General features: G+C 48.3%; 1 long non-coding RNA gene across 4 annotated transcripts in view; it reads left to right on the forward strand.

Moving 5' to 3' along the window:
• Positions 1-26,142, forward strand: part of LOC309615469 — a 270,174-nt gene that overhangs the window by 38,409 nt on the left and 205,623 nt on the right. For all 4 annotated transcript variants that reach the window (XR_014236826.1, XR_014236827.1, XR_014236828.1 and 1 more), the window contains one exon: positions 19,504-19,590. This is a non-coding gene — a long non-coding RNA (uncharacterized lncRNA). The remainder of the gene's footprint in view (positions 1-19,503; positions 19,591-26,142) is intronic.

Genomic DNA, 26,142 nt, shown 5'->3' on the forward strand with positions numbered 1-26,142 from the left:
GCTGCCCATCCCGTCCGTGGGCAGGGAGCCCGCCTGGCTGCGCCCGCGCGGCAGAAGCAGGCCACTGAGCGGAGGCGGGTGGAGCCCGGCCAGCTGGCACCTGCCCACCCGATTCCAGTGCTGGCACTACCACTTGGCGGCCATGCCACCTTGAGCAACTTCCTTCACCTTTCAGGGCCCGGGGGTGCCGGATTTAACAAATAGAATAGTGCATGGAAGGTATGTAGACTACAAAAGCATTCCTTGTTTATCTGAAATTCACATGTAATGGGGCATCCGTATTTCATCTGGCAACCTCCTCTGGGTCTCGCTTTCTTCATTTCTAACACGGGGATGGTAACCTTATGACCCTTATAAGGTGGTGAAGATGAAATGATTTCATACACGGACAGTGCTTAGAGCGGAGCCTGGCGCAGAGTGCGTGCTCGCTGCGGCGGCTTTCTCGTTACTCCTCCTCGCCGCTGTTGTCAACATCACCTGCCTGAACTGTTGCCGCGAGTTCTAACTGGTCTCCCTGCCTCCGGTTCCTCTTCCCACCTTCCTTCCGTGTGACGGCCGGAGATATCACTCGAAAATACTGGGCTGGCCAAAATGTTCGTTCGGGTTTTTCCATAACATCTTCTAGAACTCTGAGCATGTATTTTATTTATTTATTTATTTATTTATTTATTTAATTTTTTATTTTTTATTTTTTGAAAGGAAGCAAGTTCTTTTTTTTTTTTAATTAATTAATTAATTTATTTATTTATGGCTGTGTTGGGTCTTCGTTTCTGTGCGAGGGCTTTCTCTAGTTGCGGCAAGCGGGGGCCACTCTTCATCGCGGTGCGCGGGCCTCTCACTATCGTGGCCTCTCTTGTTGCGGAGCACAGGCTCGAGACGCGCAGGCTCAGTAGTTGTGGCTCACGGGCCTAATTGCTCCGCGGCATGTGGGATCTTCCCAGACCAGGGCTCGAACCCGTGTCCCCTGCATTGGCAGGCAGATTCTCAACCACTGTGCCCCCAGGGAAGCCCCTATTTATTTATTTTTAAAGGAAGTTGGGAGGATTAAACAGAGTCCATGGTTTTTCTTTTTTAAAAAAATTTATTTATTTTATTTATTTATTTTTGGCTGCATTGGGTCTTTGTTGCTGCACGTGGGCTTTCTCTAGTTGTGGTGAGCGGAGGCTACTCTTCCTTGTGGTGCATGGGCTTCTCATTTTGGTGGCTTCTCTTGTTGCAGAGCACAGGCTCTAGGCTCACGGGCTCAGTAGTTGTGACTTGCAGGCTCTAGAGCACAGGCTCAATAGTTGTGGTGCACGGGCTTAGTTGCTCCGCGGCATGTGGGATCTTCCTGGACCAGGGCTCGAACCCGTGTCCCCTGCATTGGCAGGTGGATTCTTAACCACTGCGCCACCAGGGAAGCCCTGAGCATGCATTTTAAATTCTACTGCTTGTCTCACGGCTTCCAAATCCATGTTCGTCTCTCTGGGGTGACCTTTGTGAAATGAAAATCAGAATGGAGTTGGTGTTGCTAAGAGAGCTCTCTACAATGTGGCCGCTGAGGAAGGGAGGCTTACGCACGTCTCAGCCGGAATGGAATCTGAACTTTGACCACTTGTCCTAACGAAGACATCCAGAACATCCACCAGAAACTCAAGATACTTATCAGACCCTTACCCTACTCATGATAGCCTATCTGCTTATCAGACCCCTACCCTATCCCTTACGAACAAATATTTATTTCTTGTGTCAGAGAACAGCCTCGTGGCTTTTGCCTTTATAAGCCCCTGACCCTTTCAGTTTACCCGAATCTGTGTCTCCCGAATTGCAATTCTTAAGACCCCCAAATAAAGCTCTTTGTTGTTCAAAGCCTTGAGATTGCTTAGTGTCCAACGCCTACAAGACTGGCACTCGCTCACCTTTCCAGTCCCTGTTTCCACCGCCCCTGCCCTCTGTGCTCCCTGACGCCCGGCCTCTCCCTGACCCCGTTCCTCCCTCTGTGTCCTTCTGCGGCTGCCCCCTTGACCTGGAATCCCTGTCTCTCCTCGGCCCCTGACCTGTGGCCTCTTATCCTCTGGAGCTCTGCTGAAGAGTGCCTTCTCTGGAAACTTCTCTGAGCCCCCATCATGAGTCTCACCCAGCCCTTATCCACGTACATATTTGAGTTCTCCTGCCATACTATATTATAGTTATTCCCTTTTTTATGTTATATTTTCTCTAACAGGGTAACATCCGTGTGTAAATAAATTTTAATCCACAGCCTAGAGCTTTTAGTTAGTATTTGAAGTATCGTGGTCAGGAACTCACTCATCTAGGGTGGTGATCAAACATTAAAAGTTCGCCACCCAGAGGGGCTGCAGCAACTTCCAACATCCTTATTGCCATCTACACCAGAGGCCTTGCTCTTTGGCTAAGGGATATGGGAGCAATTTTTCACTTCTAGAATGGTCAGTATCCAGAGATACATGGTGGACCAGAAAGACTCGTACAGGCACCACCGTCCTGTCACGGGCAGAAGAGAGGGAGCCTGAGGTCTCAGCCCCACTTGGCTGGGGTCTTCCACTTCCTGGAGGCTTCTGCCATCTGATTTGATTGAGTTGATTTATTGTCGGGATACAGTTGCGTTGGCCTCTAGAGAAGCTTTCATGCAAGGTGTCCGTGGGGGAGCCTGAAAGAACAGAGTGCAAGGACTTCACCAGAATTACGGAACAGCTGGAGAGAGTGGTTGGTATTCTACCTGCCTGCTGACAGAAGTTGCTTCACGTTTGGGGATATGGCTCTTCTTGCAACACACCACCTGGTAGGGAGGAGCGGGGGTTGGCAGGAGGCACCTGCATCCCTGCATGCATCCTGGGTCATTGAAGCCACCGTCATCCACCAAAAAGGACCCGACCAACAGGAAACCAAGTTGGTTTAGTCTGCAGTACCTTGTCTCTCCAACTAAAGGTGAGCTTGAGAGCAGGGGCCTATATTCATCACCGTGGAGGCTCCGGCTCCTCCTCCTGCAGCTAGCACCACAGGGGGTGCTTGTACCGAAGGAGCAGGAAAAGGCCAAGACCCTTTATTGCTGAGCCAGCTTTAAAACGCTGAGGACAGACTCAGACATGCAGTCAGCAAATAGGGTCGGGATGAAAACATATAGGAAAACAAAGAATACACAAGAAAGGTACCTTTTGATATCTTTTCCTTGAAACTTTTTCTGTAAGAAATAGCTTGCCCTCTTGAGAATTCCTTCTTGAAATCCCTTCTTTTTATGCATCAACATGCTTAAATGAAACACGTCTGTAGTTTTAAAACATACAACTGGGCTCATAATGTAAGTTCATTTTCGTATACTGCCATTTTCCCACTTAGTGTATAAATACTTTGTAGATAATTTACCCATGTCATGAGAAAATTCTTCAGAAATATAAGTTTAATGGCTTTATAATGTATTAGATGGATGGCCCACTACTGAGCCATATTTTGAGACATTTAAGTTGTTAACATATTTCTGCTGTTATAAACATTACCACAGTAAATATCTTAGAAAGAGACAATACAGTGAACGATTAAGACTTGTAAAAAATTAATAAACAGAAACCTCAATGAAAAAGAGTCGGGAGCCCAGAGGGGGAGCCCTCACATCCTGTGACAACAGCAGAACCCAATGGGAAGAAGGAAGACTCCGCTTCTTTCCAGGCCAGGGCTCAGCCAATGAAAAGCCATGGACTCTTTGTTTACTTTAGCCCTCCCAGCTCCCTTTTCCTCTTTATAAAAGCATTTTCATTTCCTTGCTGTGCAGGGACTTGCCCCCGTAGCTCACCATGGTTGCAGACCCCGAATTGCCATCCTCTGCTAATCTCAAATAAACCCACCTTTGCTGGAGAAATATCTGACAGTCTTTTTGTTTCAGGTCAACAGACAATAGGCTTTGAACTCGCTCTGTGTGCAAATTCTAGTTCTGCCCCTCCCGAGTACAACTTTGAGCAAGTTCCTTGGTATCTGTGCTGTTTCTTTCTATAAAAAAAGGAATGCGGTGTCCTTGCTGGTACTTATTATTTATTATTGTAGTAAAATACACATAACATAAAATTTACCATTTTAACCATTTTAAAGTGTATAGTTCAGTGGCATTAAGTACATTCACACTTTTGAGTAATTATCATTACCATCCATCTCCAGACCTTTTTCATCATCCCAAACTGAAATTCTGTATCCATTAAACAGCTCCCCATTCTGTCTTCCATCCAGGCTATGGTAACCACTATTCTACTTTTTGTCTCTATGGATTCGACTATTCTAGGTATAATACTTGTCCTTTTGTGTCTGGTTTATTTCACTTAGCATAGTGTCTTCAAGGTTCATCTGTGTTGTAGCATGTATCAGAATCGAATTCCTTTTTAAGGCTAAATAACATCACTTTGTATGTATATACCACATTTTGTTTGTTCAGTCATCTGACAATGCCCTATTGACTTGTTTCACCTTTTGGCTATTGTGGATAATGTTGCTGTAAACATTGGTGTACAAATATCTGTTCCAGTTCCTGCTTTCAGTTCTTTGGGGTTTATAACTAGAAGTGGAGTTGTTGGATCATATCACAGTTTCGTGTTTAATTTTGGGGGGAACTGCTCTACAGTCTTCCACAGTGGTTGGACCATTTTACATTTCCACCAGCAATGTGTGAGAGTTCGAATTTCTCCACATCCTTGCCCATATTTTCTCTGGGTTTTTTTGGAGGGGGACACGGGGTGGATAATAGCCATTGTAATTGCTGTGAAGTGGTGTCTCATTGTGATTTTGATTTGCGTGTGCCTCATCACTAGTGTGGTTGAGCCTCTTTTCATGTGCATATGGGCCATTTGTATGTCTTTGGAGAAATGTCTATTCAAGACACCTCTTGACCACCAACCACCTCTGTCTTGAGACTCTTGTCTGCCTTTACTTCCAACACCCTGCTTTCCTCCGGTTCTCCCTGCAGCCCTCTGATCAATCCTCCTTTCTTCTCACCCATTGTGGTAGAGCTCCCTACGGTTAGTTCCCTAGAGGTCCCTGACTCTTCCTGTACTAGTTTAGCTCATGCCACCTTCTCAGAGAATCTCATGGCCGATGTGAGATTTGAGGAACTTATTTCCAATGAAGACATCGGGTATTTAATTAATACATTATAAATAAATAAATAAAGAGGTTCAGTTAAAAAGCCAATAAAAAAAAAGAAAAACTGAATACTAAGAAATACTCAGGTAATTAAAAGAAATCAGGAAGGGCAACAAAGAGAGAGAGAGGTATCAGATGGGACCAACAGAAAAAAATAAGAAGGTATTAGACTTAAACACAAAGATCTCAAAAGTTACACTAAGTTTAAATGGACTAAATACTTCAATTGAAGGGGACTGTCAGGCTGGATAAAGAAAGCAAGATCAAATTTTATTCTATTTATAAGAGACATATTTTAAATATAGAGGTATAAATAGGTTAAAATTATGGGAGAATATATACCATATATACACCAATCATAAGCAAGCTTGAGTGTCTATATTAATATCTGGATTTCAGACTTGCCTCACCTGCTCCCACAATCACATATTCCTTGCAATAACTCTCTTAATGTATCTCCTACTAATTCTGTTTCTCTGATTCAACCTTGAATGATAGACACTGATACCAAAACTAGTTAACAACAGGCAGTGCACCCGGCGGACCCACAAATCTGCTCTTGCTTCAGTGGTGTTTGGACGGAACAGACCCAGGGATGCCCCTTCTTCCAGCCTCCGACCACCTTCCAACCTGTCTTCTGAGAGAAATTAAAGAAGATCCAAATAAGTAGATTGTCCACAGGTTGGAAGGCGATATTGTTATGATGTCATTTCTCCCCATATTGATCTATAGAGTCAATGCAATCCCATTCAAATCCAAGAAGGCTTTTATTGTAGAAATTTACAAGCTGATTCTAAAATTTATAAATAAAGGGGACTTCCCTGGAGGTCCATTGGTTGGGACTTTACCTTCCGGTGCAGGGGGTGTGGGTTCAATCCCTGGTCCGGGAGCTAAGATCCCACGTCCAGGAGCTAAGATCCCACGTGCTTCGTGGCCAAAAAACCAAGGCATAGAACAGAGGCAATACTGTAACAAATTCTATAAAGACTTTAAAAATGGTCCACATCAAAAAAAAATCTTTAAAAAAAATAAAATTTATAGAGAAGAACAGGGAACTTAGAATAGCCAAACAATTTTGAATGAGATTCAAAAGTTACTGTAAATTAGCTATAAACTGTAAAGTAGTAACAATTCTGAACAAAATGTCAAGTGTTACTATAAAGGTGCATTAATCAAGAAAGTATGGTATTGGCATAAGGATATACCTAGACATCAGTGGGATTAATAGACCCTCAATTATATATGGTTAGCTTGTATTCAGTATAGCTGCCAAAGCAATTCCATGGGGAAAGTCTCTTCCATACATGGTGCTAGAACAACTGGATGTCCATATAGAAAAAATAAATCTTGACCTTACTTCACACCATACCCCAAACTAATTATGAAACCTGAATGTAAAAGCCAAAACTATAAAGGTTTTAGAAGTACGCATAGGAGAATATCTTTGCAAGCTTAGAATAGGCAAAATTTACTCAGATGAGACACAGAGAACACTAACCAATGTTTTCTTTTATGAAGCATTGACTTCATAAAATTCAAATGTCCTGCCCATCAAAAGCCACTGTGAGAAAATTAATAGGTAAGCCATAGATTGGGGGAAAAAATTGTGATAGGTAGATAGGGATATCTATAGATAGATCATAGATATGATAGATAATAGATAGATAGGTAGATAGATAGATGATAGATAGATAGAGACATCTATAGGTAGATACACAGATAGATACCTGACAAAGGATTTGTATTTAGAACATATCAAGAACTTGTGCAACTGAATAATAAAAAGATTTACAACCTAGTAATTGAATAAATGATCCTGATTAAGATCCTGAGTTCAGCATTCGCTTTATATATAGTCTCTGGAGGCAAAGAAATGAAAGTTGAACTATACTATGAGAAAATCCACTCCCTCATCAATAAGGCTCTCCAAGCTTTCAAAATAACCACATAAATTCAAGATACAGTATCACAATTCCAGTCACCTTTGGTGCGTTCTATACAGAGGGTCTACAAAGACCTTTGGAAAGATTAGCCAGATAATCCTCACGGTTTCCTTAAAGCACAGGTGAGGGAGTGAACAGTTCAGCTTAATCCCATAAAGAGAGGAAACCGTGGAAGATCTGCTCCTGAGCGGCAGCGACCTTGACGCCAGGCAGACAGACAGATGCTCACTGTCGCCAAGGCGGGACCAGCTCTGCCAGAGCTCGCCTTTCCCACCCTTTCTGATTGACTCACCCGCCCGCCCACTCAGCAGACAGTTAATCATGCCCCCCTCTTTGTGGAAGTCAGGGCTTGTAGCTTGACTGTGGGCTCTCCTTCGAGGAGCCTGTGGTGACTCATTTCCTGCTCCAGCACAGGCTGGGACCCCAGGGTCTCCACGCCTGCCCTCTCCTGGGCTCCTCTCCACCTTGCCCACGGCTGCCCTTGACGTTGCTATAGAGTTAACAGTAGTAACGTCTCTCTGCGAAACCCCGGTGTGGACTCCCTGGGCTTCCAAAACTTCGCCTTCGTCCCGCCCTCGGAGCCGTCGTGTCTGCCGGTGCCTCACCCGCAATGCCGTTCCCATCCTTCAGCTACCCAAACAGCAGCGCCGTTGGTGGCCACCATGCCCATGAGGTCCTCCCCGCATCCTCTCTCCTCCCAGCGCGTCATCCTCTGCGCTCGGGAGCTTTACAGCGCGTACCACTACACAGCTTTGTCCTCTCCGGAGAAGACAGACAAGAAACTTGTAAACACATAAATAAGACAATTCAAAGTACAGAGAGGCGTCATGAAGAAATAAAACAGCCTGCTTGACTTGCAAATGAAGTGTGGTGGCATAACCTCTGAGGAGGTGACGTCTGAGGACAGACCTGAGGGATGAAAGGGAGCCAGCCGTGCAAAGATCCCGGGGAGGATGCATCTGCCGGGAGGCACAGCACGTTCAAAGGCCCTGGGGTGGACTACTTGGGGCATTTGAGGGAAAGAAAGAAAAGCAGTGTGACTGGGGTGGGTGAGGGGGCGTGAGTGGGGGTCAGTTGGGGGTGGGTGGACCAGGTCCATTCAGGCGGGACCGGGGGAGGTGAGGAGAGGCAGGTTGCAACCTAACTGTGGAACAAGGACAGGAGTGAAGGCGGTGTGCTGGGCACTGTCTCCTGAGGTCGCCGGGACCCCACCTGTGAGAGGCATTGGGTCTTTTCTTCCACAGCCTCAGGAGTGGAGCTTTATTTGCCAGGCCTTCTGCCAGAAGTTCCACAGGCCACCCTGTTGGAAAGAAATCAGTTCCCATTCAGAGGACGCAGAGAGGGAGCTGCGGATTGAGAAGGCGGTAGACAGAAATCCTTCCCGATAGCCAGGAGGGCGGTTAGGAGACAAGGCAGAGAATTTTCTAATAGCTTCCTTCCTCTTGGCTCCTTAGAACTGGAAAACCAACCTGGCATTTTACATAAATCAGACCATCAGGACAAACTCTCAGTGTCTCTGGGTGATTGAAAAAAAAGGAAAAAAAATTTCTAATGGCAAATAGGTGAGAAAGTGGAAGCATTCCTGGGGTGGAAGTGACTCCACAATTCAGTTCACAATTCAGTTTCCAGTCCTTTAGCGCTGAGCTTTGAGAGGCCGGATAAAGGGGTGTGATCGGTGAACTTCCTCTCTCTCCATAATCGTAACCAGAACAGCCAGCACGTTTTCAACACACCCTGGGAGCCAGGCACACATAATGTTACGTAGCTTTGCCTGGAAAATTTACAGTCTTCATAACAACGCATTTTTCAGGCGAGGGTCGGGAGGTTGAGGAATCCACCCATGATCGCGTACCTGGTCAGCAGAACATCTAGGGCTCAAACCCTGATTCTGGGCTCTGGGGTCTTAACCCCTGCCTCTGGGAGGCGGTGCACGTTCCGCATCTGCTCCTGGCCTGCCGGCCGCTGGCAGAGCCGCTCGCTGGGCCCGGCAGCTGCCCCGAGGCTGGTCCTGTTCGGGCAGAAGCCGCCACCCCTTGGGGAGCTGGCCGCCACCGTCAGGGCTGAAGGCCAAAGCAGAAGGGAGACCCAAGGTTGGCAGAGTCAGGACCATCCCTATTTATGCTCCCCTTAGGGGAAAAGGTGAGGAAATTGTGGTTTTTATGAACGCGTTCACCCTGGCCTCTCGTTGACTGCACACCTGAGCACACCCAGCCCTCTCCAGAAGCTCGTTCCTCGGGGGTGGGTGAGATGTGAACGGTGGAGGAGAAATTCCTCACACACACTGTTTGTTAAAGTAGGTTCCATCTCTTAGGTGGTGTGACCCTCAAGGCTGAGCATTTAGTCCGAGCAGAGGCCCTAGACACGTGCTTTTCTAGATCCAAAGACGGAACTGAACTGGTCAGCAAAATCGGTTTAAAATAAGAGCCAGATGTGACAGGGAGGGGTACCCTTGGCGAAGGCAGTTTGCCCCCAAACAGTCCCATGGGTTGGCGCTCCTCCAAGTGCGCCCCCTCCAGATGCTGGCACCACATGGCAGGCCCGGGACCCTGATGTGCCTCTGTGTGGTGGGTTGAACTGAGGCCCCCAAAACATACGCCCAAGTCCCAACTCCCAGAACCTGTGACTGTAGACTTACCTGGGAAAAATGTCTTTGCAGATGTATTTAAGTTTAAGATCTAGAGATGAAATCACTTTGGATTTAGAGTGGGTCCTAAGTCCCATGACAGGTATCCTTAGAAGAGCAGAGGGAGGTCTGGGACACGGACACACGGGGGAGAAGGCGCGAGAAGGTGAAGCAGAGGCTGGAGTGATGGACACAAGCCAAGGCAGCTGGGAGGGGAAAGCAAGGATCCTGCTCTGGAGCCTTCGGGGGGGCGCGGTCTGGCCAGCACCCTGAGTGTGGACTTCTGGCCTCCAGAGCCATGGTGGAGAGTGGTGAATCTCTGTTGTTTTAAGCTGCCAGTTTGTGGTAATTACTTAAGCTTCCCTAGAAACGAGCAGAAGGTTCTGCTGCCCCTCATCATGAGGCCTGACTTACTAGCTACACTGCACCGCTTCATCCCCAGGGCAAGGGGTTCCCTATTTCCAGGGAGAAATGCAACCAAGAAGGGGAGGCCACCTCTGTCCAGTGTGCCGTCCCTTGTAGCAGAGCCCTGGGCAGGGGGCGGATGCTGGCCGTGGTCCAGCTTCAGAAAGGCCCCCGCTCGGCACTGGGGTGGACCCCTCCTCCCCGCCGGGCTCTGGGCAGCTTCTGGGGGTCCGACCAGGCCCTCCGACCCTGCTGGGGGGTGCGGAGGGGTGGGGCGCAGGTCGGTTTGTCTTTGCTGATTCCCTCTCTTCTTCTCTTCTTCCCTCTCTTCTGGAGCTTTAGGCTCCAGAGTCACCCGGGGGTTCTCCCGGCCCTTCTCCGAACGGTGCCTGATGCAGCTGCTGCGTCTACATCGCACAGGCCCGTTTTCCTCGTTGACCCACCTTGAGTGTTGAGCGATTCCAGTTTCTTTGGTCACATGTTTACCAGCAAGTCCCACAGATGGCTAATCCCATCTTTTCCGTGTGGATTTTTCTAGTTTCACTCTAAGCGCAATTTCCAAGTTCTCGAGGGGTGGGAGGCACCTCGTGGTTGGGGCTCCGTGGGGACACCCGCCAGGGGACAAGCTGGTCCTCTGTGAGCTGAGTAGCCACAGCGAGATGCCAGGGGGATGGGCAGGTTCGTCCTTACTGCTCTTTTTCTCCTGTGTCTGTGTGTGTGTGTGCATGTGTGTGAGAGACTGAATGTGTGTGTTTGTGTGTGCGTGTGTGTGTATGTGTGAGACTGTGTGGGTGCGTGTGTGTGCGTGACTGAATGTGTGTGTGAGACTGTGTGTGTGTGTGTGAGACTGAATGATGTGTGTGAGACTGAATGTGTGTGTGCATGTGTGCACGTGTGTGTGAGGCTGAATGATGTGTGTGTGTGCGTGTGTGTGAGACTGAATGTGTGTGCATGTGTGCACGTGTGTGTGACACTGTGCATGTGTGCACGTGTGTGTGAGACTGAATGATGTGTGTGTGCGTGTGTGCACGTGTGTGTGAGACTGAATGATGTGTGTGTGCGTGTGTGAACATGTGTGTGAGGCTGAATGATGTGTGTGTGTGTGCGTGTGAGACTGAATGATGTGTGTGTGCGTGTGTGAGACTGAATGATGTGTGTGTGCGTGTGTGTGAGACTGAATGATGTGTGTGTGTGTGTGTGCGTGTGTGTGAGACTGAATGATGTGTGCGTGTGTTGAGGTAGGAGCCAGCCACTAGCCACCACAGTTTCTTCTCACACTAAACAAAGGGAGACTTTGAAGTTCTTACTCTTTTTCCTGTCGTGCTGAAACCCTGAGATTCTGTGGAGCTCGTCCCAGAAGAACTTAAAACCAGAAGCAACGAGCTCGTGAGTGCTTTCACCAACTCCAGCTTTCAGAGCACTCCAAACCCACAGGAGAAAAAAGAACCCTTTCACATCCTCTTCCTCTTCCGCCAGCGTCTGCAGCGGCCAGCGCCTTCGGCAGAATCCGCTGCTTCCTGTGAGGCGCTACTCTTGTGGTTTGTTTTCACATCTGTCCTTGAGCCGCCCTCCAGCGGGCGGGGCTGCCGCCTGCAGCGCGGGCCTGAGGCCAGTGCGAGCTTCGCCCTCGGCCCGGGAGGCGAGTTTCCAGGCGGCCCCCTCGCAGCTCAGTGCCCCCTTTCCTTGACCACGATAGAGAAGGACAGTAAAGCCAAGGGCTTGCACTGAAGAAAGAAATAGACCCAGGGGCGTGCAAGAGCAGGAAACGCCGTGATGAGGGCTCCGCAGCACATCTGCCCAGCGCCGTTTCATTCCCTCCTGGATCCCCAGTGGTGCCACCATCCCAGACTCTCAGGATGTCGGAGGAATTGTGATCACACACGTGAAGATGTTGTGGCCTCACGTGCCAGCCCTCACGGGAGGGCTTTGCGCTACTTTCCCTGCCGTTTCTTCTTTGCTTTGTCTGCCCTCTGTCTGTGGATGTGGTTCGGGGAGGGGAGAGAGTGGGTGAGTAGGGATTGATCGCCCAGAAACGGTCCTTCTTATGACACTTGGGCCCCCCTTGGTCTTGTCAAGCTCCATCCAGTAGAAGGACCAGCCCAGGTACAGACCCCACCCAGTGGTTTACGGGGGTTGATGTGTAGCTCACGTTCCCAAGGCACACAAGGCAGAGGCCAGAGGGACAGCCTGGGAGGATGTATTGGGCTGGCCAGAAAGTTCGTTCGGGTTTGTCCCCACAGGTTATGGACACACCCGAACGAACTTTTTGGCCAACCCACTACACTCAGATACAGTCTAAGAATAGTACAGTACAGCTGCAATCTCATCCTCCTAGGCGCCTTCATTAATTCATTCCATTTGAGAAACACTGATTGTGTGCCTTCCGTGTGCAGGGCCTTGTTCAGGGTGCTAGGGGGCGCGCAGGTGAACAAACCCGGCGTGGATCCTGTTCTGGACCCAGGCGGTTGGCTTCCTTTCCTAATGCTGAGGAAGTGCCCTGGCAGGAGAATGCGTCTGTCTCCTCCCCGCCCCAGGTGTGTGGATACTGGGGTTCATTGCCGGCCCCAGCTCCCACGTTTGAACGCCGCATCTCCACCTTTGGTCTGCAGGGAGCCAGAGCTCCATCACCCCTGCGCCAAGCAGGCTTCTGGCCCCCCGGGCCTGGCCTTGCTCTTTCAGGCGTATGGCACCCTCTGTTGGTGACCCACACGTAATACCCTGGCCTTGAGCTGGGACACCGTGCAGCCCTGGTAGCCTTCTCTGCTCATCTGAGCCACTGCTGAGTGCCAGGCCCTGTCCGAGGGGTTGAGGATATAAAACTGTAAAGGCAAATTTTCTGTCTTCATCACAAGGTAAAGTTTCAGTCTTCTCACAGGTTTCAAGTTCAGCTCCGTTCCCCTGCATGAGGATCCCAATGCTGGTGGTGGATGGGGCCTGGGATGCATTCCAGGTCCCATTATCTCTTTCAGAGGATGTGGCCTGAGGGCCCTCCCCTCAAGTGGGCCCTTCGTGGTTGTCCTGTGCGTCCTAGAGTTTCCCAACCTAACTGGGCAGATCTGTCCCCACTCTGACTCTGTGCTACACGTAGAATAATGGGCTTAATTACCCTGGGGGGACAAACTCCTATCCCCCAAACCTACCTGCACTGGAACTCCTCCCTTCCCTTCCCTAAATGGGAGCCTGCTGGCCATGGGCGTGAGCGAGGACGGCAGGTCCGGATCGGGATCCCCTGCCACCTTCCCTCCGGCCACCCACTGCTGCTGGGTGCCCCTGCTCATCCCCACCTTCAGGATGCTGGTCCCCCACCAATCCCTCCGTCGTCTAAAGGCGAGTGCGCACACCCTGACTCTCAGCGGTGACCGTGGGGAAACTCACACTCCTTTTCTTGCTCCAGCAAGTCTCAGAAAAATGCAGGCGTTGTGGCATGGGGCCCCCCAGAGGCCAGCAAGGGTTACCACATCCCCTCAAAGTGAAGACAGCCTCTCCTCAGAGGGACCAGCCTTTCTAGTACAGAGTCTTTCTCGCCGGCAGAAACACAGGGCCCAAGATTTTTTCTGTCTTTCTCTTCCGGTATTTCTGCGGTTTAACTCTTTTTAAAAAATATTTTATTAGAGTATAGTTGATTTACAATGTTGTGTTAGTTTCAGGTGTCCAGCAAAGTGGATCAGTTATACATAAACATATATCCACTCTTTTTTAGATTCTTTTCCCATGTAGGTTATTACAGAATATTGAGTAGAGTTCCCCGTGCTATTCAATAGGTTCTTGTTGATTATCTATTTCATACATAGTAGTGTGTATATATATATATATATATATTTTTTTTAATTTGAAAGCTTTTTTTTTTTTTTTTTTTTTATGGCTGTATTGGGTCTTCGTTTCTGTGCGAGGGCTTTCTCTAGTTGCGGCAGGCGGGGGCCACTCTTCATCGCGGTGCACGGGCCTCTCACTATCGCGGCCTCTCTTGTGGAGCACAGGCTCCAGACGCGCAGGCTCAGTAATTGTGGCTCACGGGCCTAGTTGCTCTGCGGCATGTGGGATCTTCCCAGACCAGGGCTCGAACCCGCGTCCCCTGCATTGGCAGGCAGATTCTCAACCACTGCGCCACCAGGGAAGCCCAGTAGTGTGTATATGTTAATCCCAATCTCCTAATTTATTCCTCCCTCCGTGCCGGTTTAACTCTTTTCAAGCTTTTGTTTCAATATAGCAGCTTGAATTCATATATTATACAATTCATATGTTATATATGAATATATATTCATATATTCATGTATATGAATATATACAGTGAATATTCATATATTCGTGTATATGAATATATACAATTCATATATTTATGTATTATATGAGTTATATATTATACAATTCATCCTGGAATTCATACATTATACAGTATATAATATATGAATTCATATGTAATATAATTCACCCATTTAAAGTGTATGATTCAGTGGTTTTAGTATATTCAGAGTCTTGTAACCATCACCACAATCAACTTTAGAACATTTTCCTCCCCCCAAAAAGAAACCCGTCACCCCCCATTAGCTGTCACTCCCCACTTCCCCCCGAACATGCCGAGCCCCTGGCAACTACAAATCTACTTTCTATCTCTGTGGATTTGCCTATTTTGGATAACTCGTGTTATTGGAATCACATAATATGTGGCCTTTTGTGTCTGCCTGGCTTCTATCACAAAACAAGCCTTTGCTCCTTATTTCATCTGCAATTTAATTAGACTGACAATATCGTCTATCAACCTAAACGGGACACTTGTGGAGTGAGAGGGGTGCTCTTGATGATTACCCTGCGACATCAGGCATGAACACGGGCCACCGCTAGTCAACCGGGCGAAGGCGTGGGCATCCTGCCTTCAGCTGAGAATGGTTGCACCTCACAGCCACTGTGAAGCCGCCTGCCTCCCCTTCCCTAAATCAAAATTCCCAAATCACCCTCAGCAACCTCGGGTCTCACCAGGAACTGAAGTTAATTTACTTCTAGAGTTGCTAATGCTCTGCGCACGGCTGAAGCATGCTCGTGATTTATGGGAGAAATAAGACTCATTTCCCCCAGAGATGAGAACTGGCAGTTGTATTTTTCATTTTGGAAGCATGAAATTTGACTGCACGGGGTGCAAACTGCAAAGGAAAGCAGGCGCAGAAAGCAGCGCTGTCATGACAGACATGAAAGGGATGGCATGAACTGTGGGCCTGCAGAACGAGCCTCTCGGAGGCTTAATTGGGTGGGTCACACGTCGCAGCTCTGAAAAGGGCAGCGTAACTATTCACTGTTGGGCTGTTAAAGGCACCTGGCTTGGTGTCATCTCTCGCTGCGCCTGTCCCTCCCAGGCTCTTTTATGTGCTCTCGGAAAATGTTTTCAGTGTTTGTAAGCAAATGAAAAACTTATTATTTTTAAATTATAAGTATCTGCTGGGTGGAGATAGAAGTTATGCCTTTTGGACAACAGCTTCTCACGGTCGCTGCTGACTCATGAGCACGAGGTACGGTTCAGTAGGAGATGTTTTTAACTATCGATGCCCACCCCTCAGCCCGCCTTGCTGCTGTAAGGCGTGCCCCCACATGCAAGATGCTCTGCACCATGCTGACGGGGCTGCAAACAAAATATACTTAGGCTGCCCTGGAACGCTACACACAAAGACACAATTATATATAGTAACCAAGAAGTCATCTTCTCCAAATCTCTGGCTCCGATCATACCCCTGCCTCAGCCTCGAGCCTAAATTCTCTAAGGAACCGGGTGATGTTTCTGTGATTTGTTTGTGTTCTGAATTCACTACCCAGGCCAATTGAGGGCCACCTGTCACAGTGTGGCCAGGGATCAGCCCCTGTGGAAGCTGGTTTTGATTCCCGCTATTCAGATGCAGGGAACGTCCTTGGAGCCAGACGTTGCGTCTAGACGCTTCCCAGCCAAGGAGGACCCTCATACCAGTCCGGTTCTGGGCCCCAGATGCCCATGTGCTCCTCTGGTGTCCCAAGCAGCTTTTGTTTGTGTGTGTTTTGTGTCTGAGCTCATCCATCTGGCTCCCCTTCTGCCAGCTTTTCTTCTGTTTACACCCACAATCTCAATTTGTCTTCCAGCTCTTTCCAAACCAATTATGCTATGGACAGATTTAGTCCATTTCTAGGCCAGATGCTCAAATACATCCTTTTCTGCATTAAAAATAATCGAAGTAGGCTCCCAGCCAGCCGCAGGATTTACAGACCCTTGAAATTCTAGGAGAAATCCTCAGAAATCTTTCTGATTCTGGCGCAATCCCCACATTCACTCAGCAGGGGGGAAAAAAGGCATTGATTTCATAGGAGCATGGAAAGCATCTTAAGTGTTGGTCACAGCACCCAGTCTCTCACAGTCAGAAGATCTGGCCTGGACCACCTGGTACATTTCTTTCCCGATGCGATGTTCCTCCCCAGTGAGGTCACGCACCGCTCCTGGGCAGGGCAAGCCGCTTCTCCCAGCATTTGTGTATCCATCCCCTCCAGCCGGGGAAGCTGGGGTTTCCTTGTCAGCACCATGCTCTCCACTTTGTTGCTTATTCGGGTGCTGTTTATACAGATACGTCATATTCTCTATGGGTGTCGCGTGTTTAAGCTAGGACCATCGTTTCTCACCTCATCTTAAAGCTCCAGGAAAGGGTTTGCTGATGAAATGGGTATGGTGTTCCAAGGAGAAAAAGCTCACGTCATCATGCCCAGGGGAGGAAACCAATTCCTTAGCTGGAGCCCAGCGGAGAGCTTGCAGAGCAGGTGTTTGTGCCTCTGGGAAAAAACATACGATGCTGCGGGTTTCCTTGCTGACGGGAGAGCTGCCCACAGGCATATACCTCTTGGCCATCCATGTTTACACAGAGGCCTCCCTTGGCTTCCCGGGGAGAAAAGCCAGTGTCAGAACCCAGTGTGCGAAAGACTCCAACCTACTCCCAGGGGCCTCAATTAGGTGTCGTAGGTGAGGCCCAGGAATCTGCAGGTGAATTGGATGCAGGAGTTGCCAGCTGCAGAATCTGGCCATGCTGTACCATGGCCTCCCTGTATCCCCCAGGATGCTGAGCTCCAAACACAGGTGCTGTCATGCTGCCCGAAGGTCCAGTTGGGAGCCTCAAGGGTTAGAGCGGAGGGGGGACACATCATACCTGGGGGCCAGGTGGGGCACCCTGCGTGCAGCCCATGGGCACCGTGAAGAGCCCCTCATCAAACGTAAAGGCAGAGGAACGCTGTCCCAAGTCACCCCACAGGAGCCATGGGTCCAAGCGTCGGAGGAAAAGAGAGGGATCAAATGTCACCCACGACTGTCCCAACACCATAGGTTAACCCCCAAGGTCAAGGCTTCTCAAACAAAACCAGCTCTCATTTATAGATTGAGACTGACATTGCCACTAACTACGTTCTATACTATATGTATGAGCCGCTTGGTGTCATTTAATGAGCACTTACTCTGGGCCACAAGGTGGGGGGGTCCTTCCTGTGGGAGGAGATGGCATGTGAAGACCCTAAAGAGGATGGTGGTCCCCCCCCGCCAACCCCACCATCGCTCCCTCCTCAAAGTGTGGTCCGAGGCCGGCAGCGTCAGCGTCACCTGGGGGGAGCATATTCGAAATGCAGGCTCTCAGGCCCCCAGCCCCTCTGAGTCAGAGTCTGCCTTCTCACCAGACCCCCAGGTGATTTGAAAGCGAGTTAGAAATTGAGAGACACCATTCCGCTCCTCCGAGGCCCCGCCAGCTGGGACCCACGGAGGCTCCTGTCTCCCCATCAGTGATGCTTTTTCTGGTTTCTGTCTGAACAGATAAATGTGCCTCAGCCCATACTTTTTTTTTTTTCTTTTAAAGGCACAAGCCCAGATTCCTATTAATAAATGAATTCCAAGTGAGTGATTTCCAAAGCCAGAGGGGACATGGCATGGTTGAGCTCCGGGGGGGGAACGGGTGGCGACTGCAGCCAACGGCACTGTCCCTAGCAGCTCAGAAGGTGTTTTATAAACGGCCAAGTCTACCCCCTTATTAAACAGCCGCCCCCGAGCCCCCAGCCATAGAAACACAAGGCCTGCGTTTCCTGACGCTGTGGACCTGGATGGGGCCTCCTCTGCGGCGGGGAAGCCAGTGGCAACGGGAGCCTGCAGGGACCCGGCTCTGCCCCCTGCTCTGAACGCAGGCATGTTGGAGGCTGACGGGGGGTAGGTGCCCGGGATGGAGCCATCGGCCAAGCTGTGACGGGCCTCCAGTCTTCCAGACTGCTGCTCTGACACGCCATCCAGAATAAAGCAGGCTTGAGTTTTACCAGCCCCCTTGAGTGACAGTCAGATTAAGCGTGACCCGTTGGATGGAGTGCTCGTCACAGGCTGGCGGGGAGACGGCTTCCGCGCTGGCCTCAGAGCTGGAGCTGCTGCGCCTTAGCCGGCCGTCCACGGCGGCGGCATCCTCCCCACCTCCCACCTGTTCTACCAAAGAATCAAGGACCCTAGGGACCGGATTCCAAACACTTCCCTGTGGCCGGGGCCGCATTCATAAGTTCTAAGGAACGTCATCTAGTCCTGATACAGACTTGCTTGGTACGGGTTTCCTGTGGTTACTATAATCAATATTAGAATCAAGATTAGAAGTCATTGCTGGGAAGTGACGGCGAGGAAGGAGGCTTATCAACGAGCCCGTCAGCGTCAGATGCAGAAACTGCTGCAAAGAAAAATTCTTTGCTGAGTCCTCAGCCTCAGAATGGTGACAATATTAACTCTCTCGCAAGGCTTTTTAGAGGAACAGAGGAGAAAACGTAAATGAAATTGCCTCGTGCATATTAGGTATATTAGGTAAATGCTTGTAGGATCTGGAACCTTCCTCTTTACCACTGAGTAGAACATGGAATAGGGAAAATCCATTTTGGAGTCAATCCCCAAGGCTCGGTTTCCGGCACACAACGTGGGTATCACTTGAAGGCGATTTGACGCAAAGGTATTAGTGTCATGGCGGAGCTGTGCTGCGTTTACAGGGGGCCCTGGTGCAAGGCAGAGGCTCAGCTCCCTCAGAGCCGCATCAGGAGACAGTGGAAACCCAAACACTACGGATTCTTTCCTGCCAGTGTCTTTTTTTTTAATTGGAGTAGAGTTACTTTACAATGTTGTGTTAGTTTCTGTTGTACAACAAAGTGAATCAGCTATACGTATACATATATCCCCTCTTTTCTGGGTTTCCTTCCCATTTAGGTCACCACACAGAGCATTGAGGGGAGTTCCCTGTGCTATACGTAGGTTCTCATTAGTTATCTGTTTTATACATAGTTGTGTATATATGTCAATCCCAATCTCCCAATTCATCTCATCCCCCCCATCCCCCCCTTGGTATGTATACATTTGTTCTCTACATCTGTGTCTCTGTTTCTGCTTTGCAAATAAGTTCATCTGTATCATTTTTCTAGACTACTCGGCCATAAAAAGGAACGAAGTTGAGCCATTTGCAGAGACGTGGATGGACCTAGAGACCATCATGCAGAATGCAGAGTGAGGTAAGTCAGAAAGAGAAAAACAAATGCCGTAAAATACCGCTCATATGTGGAATCTGCCAGGCTTTTCTGGAACACTGAACCCCCTTGATCTGTCTGCCTTCCCACCTGTGGGCTCACATAAGCCAGTAGAGGGCAACCTTCCCCATGGGAGGTGTTTCCTAAGGCAGGGCCAGCTGTGTGGACAACTTGGGATTCTCCCGCGGGCAGGTTGGTACCACATACTGTCAGCCAGGCCTGTTCTCCTGCTTTTTACGGGGAAGCAGCTGCCTTCTTGTGCCCACCCTCTCCAACAGTGTGTCATCACAGGCCACTCCTGGGCCGCTAGGTTCTGTGTGGTGGTCAGAGGCAACCAGCAGCCCCGCTCAAGAGAATTTAATTCTCACCGTGTGTATAAGGGCCAACTTAGTAATTTTGCAAGCATTGTTTAAGTATTTGGGAACGTTTTGTTCATTAGACAACCAAAGTGCTTAAAAAGAAAATTAAACATATTTTCGTTATAAAAGCACTATGAAATGTCCAAGGGAATTTAATTAGCCAAAAGTTCTAAAGTCCTTTTGTAAACAATTACTTGAATTTAAATAGATTTCTAAGTGAAATCATAAGATTTGTTAAGTTTGATTGAAAAGCTTGAGAAAACCTAGGTTTTACAATGCGTTACTTTAAAAAAAAAATTGAACACTGTATTAATTTTTAACACCAAAGTCGCCTGTTTTGGTACTCAAAGTCTCCTTTCAGCACCACAAAAAACATGCAACAGCAAAGGTGCATAGGAGAAACCAGGTGATGTGTTTCCCCAGGGAAACATGATTTTTCTTACCTGTTCTTCTGAGTCTTATTCTTTTCCCACTGGATCTGGTTTTGCCCTTTGAGGGAGAGAAGAAAAATGTGAATTCAGTGTGTTGTCAGAGACGGACGATTTCACACGCTGAGCTCTATTTTTCTGCTAGAAAGTAATTCCTTCCGCCCTATCTCCTCCTATTAAATGATCTTCCATCTTGATTCTGTCCCCCCGAGATATATCATCTACTTCTGGATCCCAAAGCTCTGTGACTTCTCTTCCAAACACCAGGCCCCTGACTCAGATACTAGCTGTCCCTAGGATGGGATGCTGTCATCTCGAATTCAGCACATCTCTGTGATCTCCAGTGCGTCCTTTTCCTTGTCACCCGGCTCAGAACCTCACGGCATCTTTAATGTCTTTGCCGTGGACCACTTTTACTTAATAAGTTCATTCGTTCTTAGAATTTCCTTACCACCGCCATTACCGTCAGAGGCCAAGTCCTTACTTCCAGACCACAAGAACTTTTTTTTGGAGGGAGGGGGATTTTTTTGGATTGATATATAATTCACATACCGTTGAAATTCACTTGCTTAAAGTATACAATTCTGTGTGTGGTTTTTACTATATCCTCAGATATGTACAAATATAACCACCACCCACCCCCAGAGCTTGTTCATCTTCCCCCAGGGAAATCCTGAACAATGACTTTTGAATGAGCCTTATTGCTGGTGGTCTTTGCACTTAATTAAATATACCTAGAGGTGGTTTGAGGGTTAAGCTGTGTTCGGTTCAAATGCCGAGAGCGCCATGTTGTCCTTAGCTGAGGTGACTGTGGTGTGGTGTCTCTGGGCTCCGAACCCCAGCAACACGACATACTATTTTTGTGGCCTTAATATTTCCTGTGCCCAGTTTTATCATCTGTAAAATAGGATAGCAATGGTACAGTACGAGAATAAGATAAACTGGCACGATGTGAGCCATCGATGAACATAAGTTGTTATTTTATACACTTCTGATCCAACCATATAACTTTAATGCATCTTCTTAGAATTTTAATTTTGAGATGACTGTAAATTCACATGCCATTGCAAGAAATCATACAGAGAGATTACTCAGTTTTCCCCAGTGATACCATCTTGAAAAACGATTTTCCAAATCACCACCAGAAAATTGACATTGATGCGGACAAGATACAGAGCATTTCTGCCATGACAAGGATCCTTCACGTTGCCCTTTCATAGCTCCCCACTCACTCCTTAGCCCCTGGAAATTCCGAATCTGCTCTCTGTTTTATCATTTCAATCACGTTAAGTCAATGCGATCATAGGGTAGTTGGGATTGACTTTCTTCACTCAGCACAATTCCCTTGAGTTCCATCCAAGTTGCTGTTTGTAGACACTGGATTCACTTTCATTGCCGAGTAGTGTCCTTCGGTGTGGATGGACCACACGTTGTTTGACCATCTGCCCACAGAAGGTTTCCAGATTTTCACCATGACAATAATGCGTATTTATTCAGACTTCAGTGCTGAGAAAGAACTCTTTCGTAGATCTCACCTGTTCCATACAATAGCTCTGGGAGACAGACCAGGCCGTGTTAGCCTCACTTTATAGTGAGAAAACGGATTTGCCCAGTGTCACATAGGTTGTGCATGACAGAGCTGGCCCTCAGATCACCCGAGTAAATACCCTGCGCTTTTGTTTTTCACCATATCACTCTGCTTCCTTTATAAACTCATTCATTCAGCAAACGTTTCCAGAGTGCCTGAGCTCCGGGAAGACAAAAATGACAAGACACTGTCCTTACAGAGCTTATGTTAGAGGGCAGTCAGAAATTCAAATAACAAAATAACAACCCAGAAAGGTAACGACTGTGATGCTGAAGGTGGGAAAAGAGAAGATGTGTTTGAATATGTGTTTGGGGGCAGCCTCACCAGGTCCCTGCACGTTGTGGGCATGGGAGCTGGTGACAGTATCATTCAGTTGAAGGCAGTGGTGTGTGTGTGCTGCTGTATAGAAGGTTCTGCTGAAGTTTCCCATGGAGTGTGACAGTTCCCTGAAGGTCATTGGCTGAGGACAGACGCAGGCTGGGACCAGATATTCTAATTTCTGTGACTATTCGAGTCCCAAAAATAAGCAGAGCCTTGTATGCAGAGACCCAGAGAAATACAACTTTCCTCCGGTGGCTTCTGCAAGAGGAGGAAAGACGTTCGCATTTGCCAAGAGACCCGGACCTCAGACCCTGGAGAAAAAGGGACCCTAAGGAAAGCACCGGGTCGACACAGGAAACAAGCCCCAGTGCTTCTCAGATCCACACCACGTCTCCAGGACCGCATACGGCAGTGGAATTCCGGCCACCGGTTTCAGAAACGATGCTGAGAGCAAGCCTGTCTTCACAGAGCTAGTCACCGTGTTGGGGAGACAGACCAACAGACACACGCGGCTTACACAGTGTGACGGGTGCCACCCCAGGGCCCACAGGGTGAGGGCTGAGGACATGTGACAGCCCAGCAGAACGGTCCTGCAGGGCAGACGGGCCATTTGTAGGAACGTGGGAAGAGTTAAGAGCTAAGGCATGGCACCCCTTATCAAGTTTGTTGCCCACGGCTTCCCACCCTGTTCCTATCCGGGCAACATTAAAGAGAAAGCCAGCATCCTGGATTTCTCAGCTGGGCAGGACCCAGCTACTTTAGGTCACAGCCCTGCCCTCGGGGGGTTATTCTCCACAGTTATTGGCTGGCCTCTGAAGCATCCTTCGTCTGCTGCAAGAAAGGGCTCTTGTTTGCTGCTGAATAGCTTCGATAGCCTGCTTCCTGCCCACATCAGCTTGGAGGTCCAGAGGCTTCTTTTCGTTTTTGAACCATCTCCACCCCTTTAAGTTCAAACTGATGACGCAGCCATCAATTCAAACCTTATAAACATGGTATGGGTTTCCCCGGAATCATGAGGAATTTATAAAAGTCACACTCACAAATATTTTGAGATGGGGCCCTGTCTGGCTTGGGATTAGATTTAGGATGCTATAGGATAACACCCTTAAGAGTCTTAGAAGTCTTTTGACCAGCTGAGAGGTCTTGGAGACATGCCATTAAATATTCCTGAAATCGTAAAAGAGAACCACATCCTTGAGAGGACCCTTTTTTTTTTTTTAATTTATTTATTTATGGCTGCATTGGGTCTTTGTTGCTGCGCGCAGGCTTTCTCTAGTTGCGGCGAGCGGGGGCTACTCTTCGTTGCGGTGCGCGGGCTTCTCATTGTGGTGGCTTTTGTTGCAGAGCATGGGCTCTAGGCTCATGGGCTTCAGTAGTTGTGGCACACGGGCTCAGTAGTCGTGGCTCGCGGGCTCTAGAGGGCAGGCTCAGTAGTTGTGGCGCACGGGCTTAGTTGCTCCGAGACATGTGGGATCTTCCCGGACCAGGGCTCGAACCCGTGTCCCCTGCATTGGCAGGCGGATTCCTAACCACTGGGCCACCAGGCAAGTCCGAGAGGAACTTTTACCTTAAGACCGTCTTATTCTGAGAATAATTTGCCTTCTGGAAAGGCTGGGAGTGTGAAGCAGTTTAATTTTGAACCCAGAATATCCTGGCTTCTTTGTATATTCTATAAATTATGTTTGAAAACTGAAAAATTCTTCTAGTTCATTTCTCTTTATCTGTCCCTTATCTGCTGAAAGAAATCAGTTGACACTTTCAACCTTCTGCCCAAAACTTCCTTAGCCAAATCTGCTATCCATTAGCTGTGGATGGTTTTATTTTCCACATTTCCACATTTGTCACAGTTGAACAGGTGACAGCTTTGCTAAACTCTCCACCACTACATCACACGGATTTCTTTTCCTCCAGCTTCCAATAACAATTTCCTCGCTGCTTTTACAGGCCCGATAACGATCTTCCTGAAACTCCTTTAAGCCGTGGCACAGGCTTAAAGCCAATGCCGTACGGTTTACGTTTTTAAACGTCAACACCGCATTCCTGGTACCAATTTCTATTCTGGTTATCTGTCACTGTGTAGCACACCACCCGAAAACGTAGTGCCTTAAAACAGCAATATTTTCTTATCTTTCACTGTGCTGTGGGTTGACTGGTCACAGATGAGCGGTGCACACGGGGGTCTTTCATGTGATCGCAGGCAGATGTTGCTGGGGGGCTAACGTCGAGGATGTGAGACCAGAGAAAAAGGTCAGGGTTAGACTGTGAAAGATCAGTGTGCCTGGTTAAGGAATTTTAACTTTAAAACATAGTCAGTAGGGATTCCTGGAAGAATTCTGAGCAAGAAAGTGAGGTTATTAGCCCTTTCACAAGAAAATAATGAGAAGCCGAGTGGGAGTGGGGTGAGGGAGAGGCCGGAGAGGCACAGGTTGTTAGAAGGCCTGGGGGTGGGCAGAGGCAGTGGGGTGGGGGGAGAGAGCTGAAGTTTAAGGGCAAAAAGTGATGTCCAGGCTCATCTGCTTCTCTCCATCAGTCCTGGCAGCTTCTACTGGAGGCTGCACCCAGGTTGTTCTCCTCTTCAAGCCTCTAGGAGTGTGCTCAGGATGGAGAGTGGTTTAAGGCTATTCGGAAAATTGTCAGGAATTATGTTTGAATAACCATAATAGAGTTTTGTTTTCTTCCTAAGTCTTCCAGAGGGCACTTTCTGGGGCTCAAAGACCATGCTACCCCCGTGTCCTTGTCATGGGCCGAACTTAACTCATGCCCTCTGCCGTCATCTCACTTGGCAGCTTGATTCCAACTTTTGACGATGCTTTCCTCCCTGAGATACTCTCTTCCTTCCATGCCGTGTCCAAGACACCCCATTCTCCTTTTTCTTCTACCTCCCTGCCTGCTTCTTTCCTGTCTCTCTACGGATGTAGCATCCTCTACTTGGCTGTTCCACGTCGGAGCTCCTCAAGCTCAGCCCTGGGCTCTCCTAACCCTTGTCTTGGAAACTTGACTCTGAACTCAAACGACTTCCAGTACTTCTTTGCTCTCATGACTCTTGTAACAGTTAGGATTGGGTTTGACTATAGATGAGAGAAAACTCCAAGTATCAGTAGCCTAAATGCTATAAAAGTATTTCTTTTCAGGGATCTAGTCTTCTTGTCGCTCTGCCATCCTCAACCTAGGACTTTTACCTCATGGTCCAAGATGACTTCTTGGGTTCCAGCCATCACAACCACATTTCTGTCAGCAGGCAGGAATAAGTCAGGAGGAAGGACACACCCTTTCCTTTAAGGATACTTGACAGAAGTCATACCTGGCACTGCTTATATTTCATTGGTTAAAATTTAGTCAGGTGACCACCCTGGCTCAAGGGAGGTTTGGAAATGTATGGCCAGCTAAAAATTAGATGTTCTAAAACTAAAGAAGAAGGAGTAAGTGGATGGACAGCAGGTTCCAGCTAGTCTTTGCTACATCTCCCAGAAACACACCTCCAGGGCAGACTTCTCTATAGCCCCTGCCACTTTGGTACTCAAAGACATCTCAGAACCAAATATCCAAGACTGAACTCATGATCTCTCTCAAATTTGTTCCACTTCTGGTATTTCCTTTCTCGGTGAAGGGCACCACAATCTCTCCAGCTGTGCAAGCCAGAAACCTAGGCGCCATCCCTGGCTCCTAAGATAGATAGCACTAATCGTTCCCAATTCATCCTTGCCGTGGCTTCCCTGGGCAGAGTCTGATTCCCTGGCCCACTGTCTTTGGGCTTTGCCATTTGGCATCCTGGGGCTGATGCTATATGAGCAGGCACTTATTAGGCTGTGTCCAGCCAGAGGCTTGAAATGTGCTTCTGTGT

Source organism: Balaenoptera borealis (genome assembly GCF_965194805.1).
Source record: "Balaenoptera borealis genome assembly, chromosome: 18".
Classification (NCBI taxonomy): domain Eukaryota; kingdom Metazoa; phylum Chordata; class Mammalia; order Artiodactyla; family Balaenopteridae; genus Balaenoptera; species Balaenoptera borealis.